Here is a 6628-nt window from a genome sequence, read left to right on the forward strand (position 1 = left end):
GCCAGGCTCAGATCCCCAGCTGCCCAGCACTTAGTGGGCAGCTGCTACGTTTAGGCTTGTCCCTCTGGCCCAGTTCTGTTGGCTGCCCTTGCAGCCTGCCCTGACTTTGCTGGACGCAGGGCCTTTCAGCCCCTGAGAGGCCAAGTTGGCCTAGGGACAGTTTCATGTGTTGTGTCCTTGCGAGGGGTACATGTTGATGCTTTATTTCACTTTTGCGCAAATGTGATACTTGCCTAATGAGATTCATGCAATGCTTTTATGGCTATACCCCTAAATGTATTTTTCTGCTTAGGAGGGTGTTTTCCTAATATAGGTGATACTAGTACGTTCATGGTACCCCGCGTGATACATGCCTAAGGTGGTTAGGGTTGCGTAGGTGGTACTTACCTTTTACCAGTGGTTACTGGTTGTGTTCTACCCTTGTTATTTGGCGCTACAGTTATTATATGTGCTATGTGCTAAGTGTTATTCATACAAGTATTCGATGTTCTACAAAGTGCTAGATCTACCAAGTGCTTATTCCTGACAGTGGCCCACGTGGCTCTGTCCCATGTACATAATCCCCTGTAAATTCTGCCCGTGCCTATGGCACATTGTAAAGTGTGTGTTTATTATCTAATGTGTTTGGTATATTACAAAGGCTATTTTTATATATAACCTTGTGTGGAGTTTCCTTTGTGGTGGGCCTTGGGTGATGTTGCTGGGTGCATGCGTAAACGCTTTACACATCGCCTCTGAGATAATCCTGACTGCTCGTGCCAAGCTACCAAGAGGGTGAGCAGGGGTTATCTTGGTGGGTGACTTCCTTGCCCTGACATAGAATGGTGGTTTCTGCCTGGCTTTGGCGCAAGTCTTAGCCAACCAGGAATTCCCATTTCTCTGGGGGCATGTCATGTTGGTCTGTGTGTTCGTAAAGAGCGCCCTCACCTGTGCAGCCACAGCTGTGGGGCTCTGGGCGCATGTCATGTTGTTTGGTGTGTTTGTAAAGTGCGCCCTCACCTGTGCAGCCATAGCTGTGGGGCTCTGGGCGCATGTCATGTTGTTCTGTGTGTTTGTAAAGAGCGCCCTCACCTGTGCAGCCACAGCTGTGGGGCTCTCGGCGCATGTCATGTTGTTCTGTGTGCTTGTAAAGAGCGCCCTCACCTGTGCAGCCACAGCTGTAGGGCTCTGGTGGCATGTCATGTTGTTCTGTGTGTTTGTATAGAGCGCCCTCACCTGTGCAGCCACAGCTGCGGGGCTCTGGGCGCATGTCATGTTGTTCTGTGTGTTTGTAAAGAGCGCCCTCACCTGTGCAGCCACAGCTGTAGGGCTCTGGGGGCATGTCATGTTGTTCTGTGTGTTTGTATAGAGCGCCCTCACCTGTGCAGCCACAGCTGTGGGGCTCTGGGCGCATGTCATGTTGTTCTGTATGTTTGTAAAGAGCGCCCTCACCTGTGCAGCCAAAGCTGTGGGGCTCTGGGCGCATGTCATGTTGTTCTGTGTGTTTGTAAAGTGTGCCCTCACCTGTGCAGCCACAGCTGTGGGGCTCTGGGGGCATGTCATTGTGGGATTGTAAGCGGTCTAGTAGTTGGGTGGGCGGAGTTAGTGGGCTGGGGGGAAGAGGAGGATCCAGGGGTTGGGCTAGTCAGTTAGAGTAGGGACGGGGACCTGAGAGCACCTGTTGAATAAAGCTCCTAGATATGTAAAGAAGTAGTCTGTCATTATTACGAGGAAGACACAACAGTCATGTTGTTCTGTGTGTTTGTAAAGAGTGCCCTCACCTGTGCAGCCACAGCTGTGGGGCTCTGGGCGCATGTCATGTTGTTCTGTGTGTTTGTAAAGTGCGCCGTCACCTGTGCAGCCACCGATAGAAGAAGTGCTGCAAACCCTCTTGACATGGGTACGAGAGATAGTGGTATCGACTAGCATCTGTCTTGGACAGACCACTGACAAAGATACCCACGTGATAGGAAGAGGCCTTGGGAAGGGGGTCTGACGATGTGGAATGGGAGAAAGTGCCAACCCAAGTGGCACGCATCTCCAGGAATAGTAAATATAAATTGATACAATTTCACTATCTCCGCCGCAAACATCTCACCCCACCAGATTCCCAGCATCTTTGGAGGGCCACCCGGAGGTGCCGTATATCTGATGCTGGCTTTTTCCATATGGTGTGGAAACGTCCCGGATTGAGTAGATATTGCGAGGGGGTTTCAACATAGAATACAGCAGCCGTATAGGGGTGGTTATAGGCCTCTCCCAACGACTGCCTGTTGGTATCAGGCTCCCAGAAATAAAACAGAAACTTTTCAGACCTCGCGTTCCGCTGGTAAAACGTAGGATTTCAATACACCGCGGGGCACTATGACGTTGTTCTTTGTTTACCAGCTTGGTGCAGGTGACCGATGTGGGACTGTGGGCTGCAGAAGAGAAAGTGGTGGTTTTGAATGCAACATTCTGTAGTATGCTAGTATTTGCTGGTATTGTAAGCATACATCTTTAAAGTACACCTGTAGCCCATTGGACTTATTACACATTCTCTTAAGCGAATAAGATTATCTATCTGCAGACGTGAGAGACGTCCCTACAAGAGCTCACCCAGTTACTTGACAATCCTAATTGTTTTAAAAATAGATTGTGTTAAATAATACCTAGAGGGACACTTGTTCTAAATTCGAGCTGCCCTGTCCTTCCTGGGTCTACGTGTTGCTCCTGTACTTTTTACGTCAGCTCTACGGCATGTTCCCACACAAGACGGGGTGCAGGAGACACAGCCCAGCATGTTAAGGAGAACACCGTAATGTTTAGAGCACTGGAACAATCAGTGGAAGGAATGATTGACAACACTAGGATCCCAAGATTGAGAAAACAGGCAACGAAAGGGGAGCATTAAAACACGCTGACGCACAGCTAGTCAGAGGTAAGACAGATATAAAACACAGATTCTTTGTAAACAGAAAGGATGGCTACAAAAAAATAGCTTTAAATAAACTTTCCCACAGAAAATAAAGGCACTTGAACTAGGAACTGTAAACACAGTAGAATGCTACAACGTGCATTGAAAACGTGAGCTGCAAACCTTTTCTTTCACTAACAAACTGTAATTCAATTATACTAAATAATCTCAATAACAGGCCTTACTGTTTTCAGTTAGAAAAACACAAACAACATACACAATAGGACACCAAGCAGTATGTCAATTAGAAGTAATGACTCTTTTTTAAAAGATGGCCATTCTTGCCATTAGAGTACTAATACACTGTCAAAATTATATGTGACTATTTACTAGAGAGAGAGGGCACTAGCCAGTGCTGAGGATCACCCCTTGTCCTGGTGAAGACCTTGCACAAATTAACACTACTGAGGTTGAAACATGATGGCTATACATGGAAAGCTCACTTAATAACAAAATGAATTGGTTCCTTACACAAAGGTCCAGTTCAACGAACTGAGTGTCAATTAAGGAAGAATTGTAGGGGTTCTTTATGTTAATGTTATCGACATTTATAAAACGCACTATCATTCTACGGGTACCCTGGCACTCCTATTCTACATCCAGGTGGAGTAAATTACTTTTGAAAACTGAGTCCTAATAAAGTTCAATTATTTGATGGATTTTAATAATTGTACATAAACCACGCTGAGTTCAATATAGTTTTAATTGCTTAGATTTGGTGATATTGTGGGACACAATTCATTGAGTGGCCGATTTGACAAATGGGAGCACTTTCTGTGACATTTGCACCTTTGGATTGATATAAAAATGAATCACTACTTTGTTTTTCCTATGTATGCTAAAATTGGTTGTTTATCCGTATTCTCTGGCTTTACTTTAGGGTAAAGTACTTTGACGTCATCTTGATGTAATCCACGCTATATAAAACGTCAAATAAATGAAAATAAAAAATGAAATTGCAAAACCGTACATTGGCTCTTCTTTGAAGAAGACATCGTATATTGGGACTGTCCCCGTTTTTGTTTTTGTATATGTAAAATTTATTTTCAATAAAATATTTTGAAATAAAAAAAAAGAAACAACACGGTGCGGCATTTGACCATAAATCAAAAAATGCTTCTTGATACTGTGTTTCTCCTTTTCACATCAAACTATATTTATTTATCAATCATTGTTCTCTGAGCATGGCATCCAACTCCTCCGAGAGTGCCATTTCCTCAAACTTCGAGACCATATTGTTTCACTTCAGCTTCACCCGCAGCTTGCACTGACTATCAATAATCTACTCACTCACACCAATCACACACACACCACTGATGAGAGCCTGCATCACAGCCTAGGTATCACCCAAAAGTAGCCGATATAATAGAAACACGTTATATACAGCTGACCCTACCTCCGGGCCATAGCGAGACAATTAGAAAAATATTATGACAGCCGCAAAATTGTTCAGCTTTGCTATGTGGACATTTAGGGCGGGCCCACTGGGACTGCCCAGAGACCAGGCTGGAACTGTGTGGGCTGCTCGGACTGTACAAGGCAGTACGAAACTACAGTATGCTCAGGTTGCGAATTTATACCTACTTTGACTTTTTTTAAACACGTTTCTTTTCTCAATTTAGAAAAAGAAACAAAACAGGATCAAACACTACACTTTAGCATGCACAAGTTGCACAAACCGCATTGAAAAGGGCCCCATGTTATAACTTCTGAGAGGGTATGTCATCAGCAAACTGTGAGTGGGGGCATGTCAGTGAACTATGACCCTAAACAAAAGGCTAGAACCATGTCATTATCTGAGGGCAATGTAAATATGACATTGACATATAAACGAAAGACGTCCTCAAAAATGCTCAACCAACACTGAAAAATAAAAGTGGGCAGGAAGGCCAGTTGAGTATACATATGGGGGTGATGAATCAAAATCATTTCCTGTGTTTTGACACGCCACAGAGGGTACTTCACTTCATTGAAATTGATGTATTCGTAGAAGCGCTTGAGAACCCTCTACTGGCAAAAACAGGCATGTGCTCATGTTTCAGCGAACGCTCCGAGCCCTGATGCGTTTTCAGGCAGACTATCCAAAACATGGGCCTAGGACCCCAGCCTTTCAGGGATCTCCCTGGTTGAACCACCTCTGTTCTGCAGAGAGTCTTGCCCTGATGGCCTTCAATAATTTTTAAACAGATAGTTTCAATTAACCTTTTCCTTTCATTTATTTGTAATGTGTGTTATGTGTGAGAGCCTAATACAGATATTTTGCAGAGAAATGTTGTTTCATGCAACATCCATTAAATAATTTCTTTTATATCAAATCCAGGCCTTCTATATGCGAAATGGGAGGGCGTAACAGAGATTATGTGTAGTAATAATAGTGAGCTACGGCGTTACAATATCGAAAACACAGGTCACTATCCCTGAATATTAGATGTAAACACATTTACAATTTGGACGAATGTGCATGTGCACTGTTAGTGACCTGGCCAAAGAGGGCATGAAAGAGCTGAAATTAAATCATGAATCTAAAGGTGTTCCGAACAGTGGGAGTACAATTCTCAGATACTGGCAGAACAACACTACAGGCCAAAACACTGTAGGCAAAAGCGGCCAAGGTCCCACATGCCCTATGCAGATTACATAAGAAGATTGTGAGCCATTCAACGGAGGGCATACGAAGAGTAATGCAAGCCAAACTAGTTCCAACAATAAGCTATGGCCATCTTGCTTTCCGGGCCTATTGTCCGACAAGTTGGAGCATTTGCACATTATGGCCTTCAGAAAGGTTTTTAGGTTACCACTCTCAACAAGGTGCACACTGATTGGACGTGAGTTCAATTTAACCGCAATGGACATAGAATGCAAAAAAGATATAGTGAAACTGCATCATCATGTGATTAAGGCAAGCCCAGGCACTTTGAGGGAAGCACTTCAAACAGTCTTCATGGACAAGACTAGTCGGTCGGCAAGGTACCTCATGTCAGCCAATAGAATACTGGGCCTGACAGCTGATCTCACAGCGGTCAATCAATTGATACCGGCCAGTTTAAAGAACCTGCTAAAAAGCAGGGAAATATCTTTTCGAGATATCAGGACATCGAAAGGATCAGAGCCATCCGAGGCACTAAGGGTCTTGTGCACTCACATGAAGCTACCCAATGCCAACAATTCCTGAAAGCTGGTCTGGGCAGACATACTCTTCAAAATGTTCTGAAGAACAGGCTTCTAACTTTACCTACACAGGTCTACAGGGCACACTGGAAAACTACACCAGCTGGAAACTGCAGATGTAGCTTATGTCAATACCATACAACTCTGCAGAGCATGTGACCTGTTGCTCTCCAGCTTTGTTAAACCCAAGGCGCTTATACCTAAGAACAATGGGGCATATTATCAAGGGGGTTTATCTCCGTTTTTTTGGCTTTAAAAGCCAAGAAAGCGGAGATAAAATTATGTCCCTATTACCTAGCTGTCGCTAACACCAGTTAGCGACAGCTAGTAGGAGATAGCGACCATCTTGGGCCCCGCTTTGCATGTCAGTGATATTTATCACTAATGACATGCAAAGTGGGCGTGCCAAGATGTTAGCGACTGGAAACCGTTGCTAACATCGCTATCTCCTATTACCAACTTTTGGAGATAAAGCTAACACCTGCCCCTGAGCAGTTCTTAGCCATGTTATCCAATGGTAGGTGG

Source organism: Lissotriton vulgaris, chromosome 4_1 (assembly GCF_964263255.1).
Source record: "Lissotriton vulgaris chromosome 4_1, aLisVul1.2, whole genome shotgun sequence".
Classification (NCBI taxonomy): Eukaryota; Metazoa; Chordata; class Amphibia; order Caudata; family Salamandridae; genus Lissotriton; species Lissotriton vulgaris.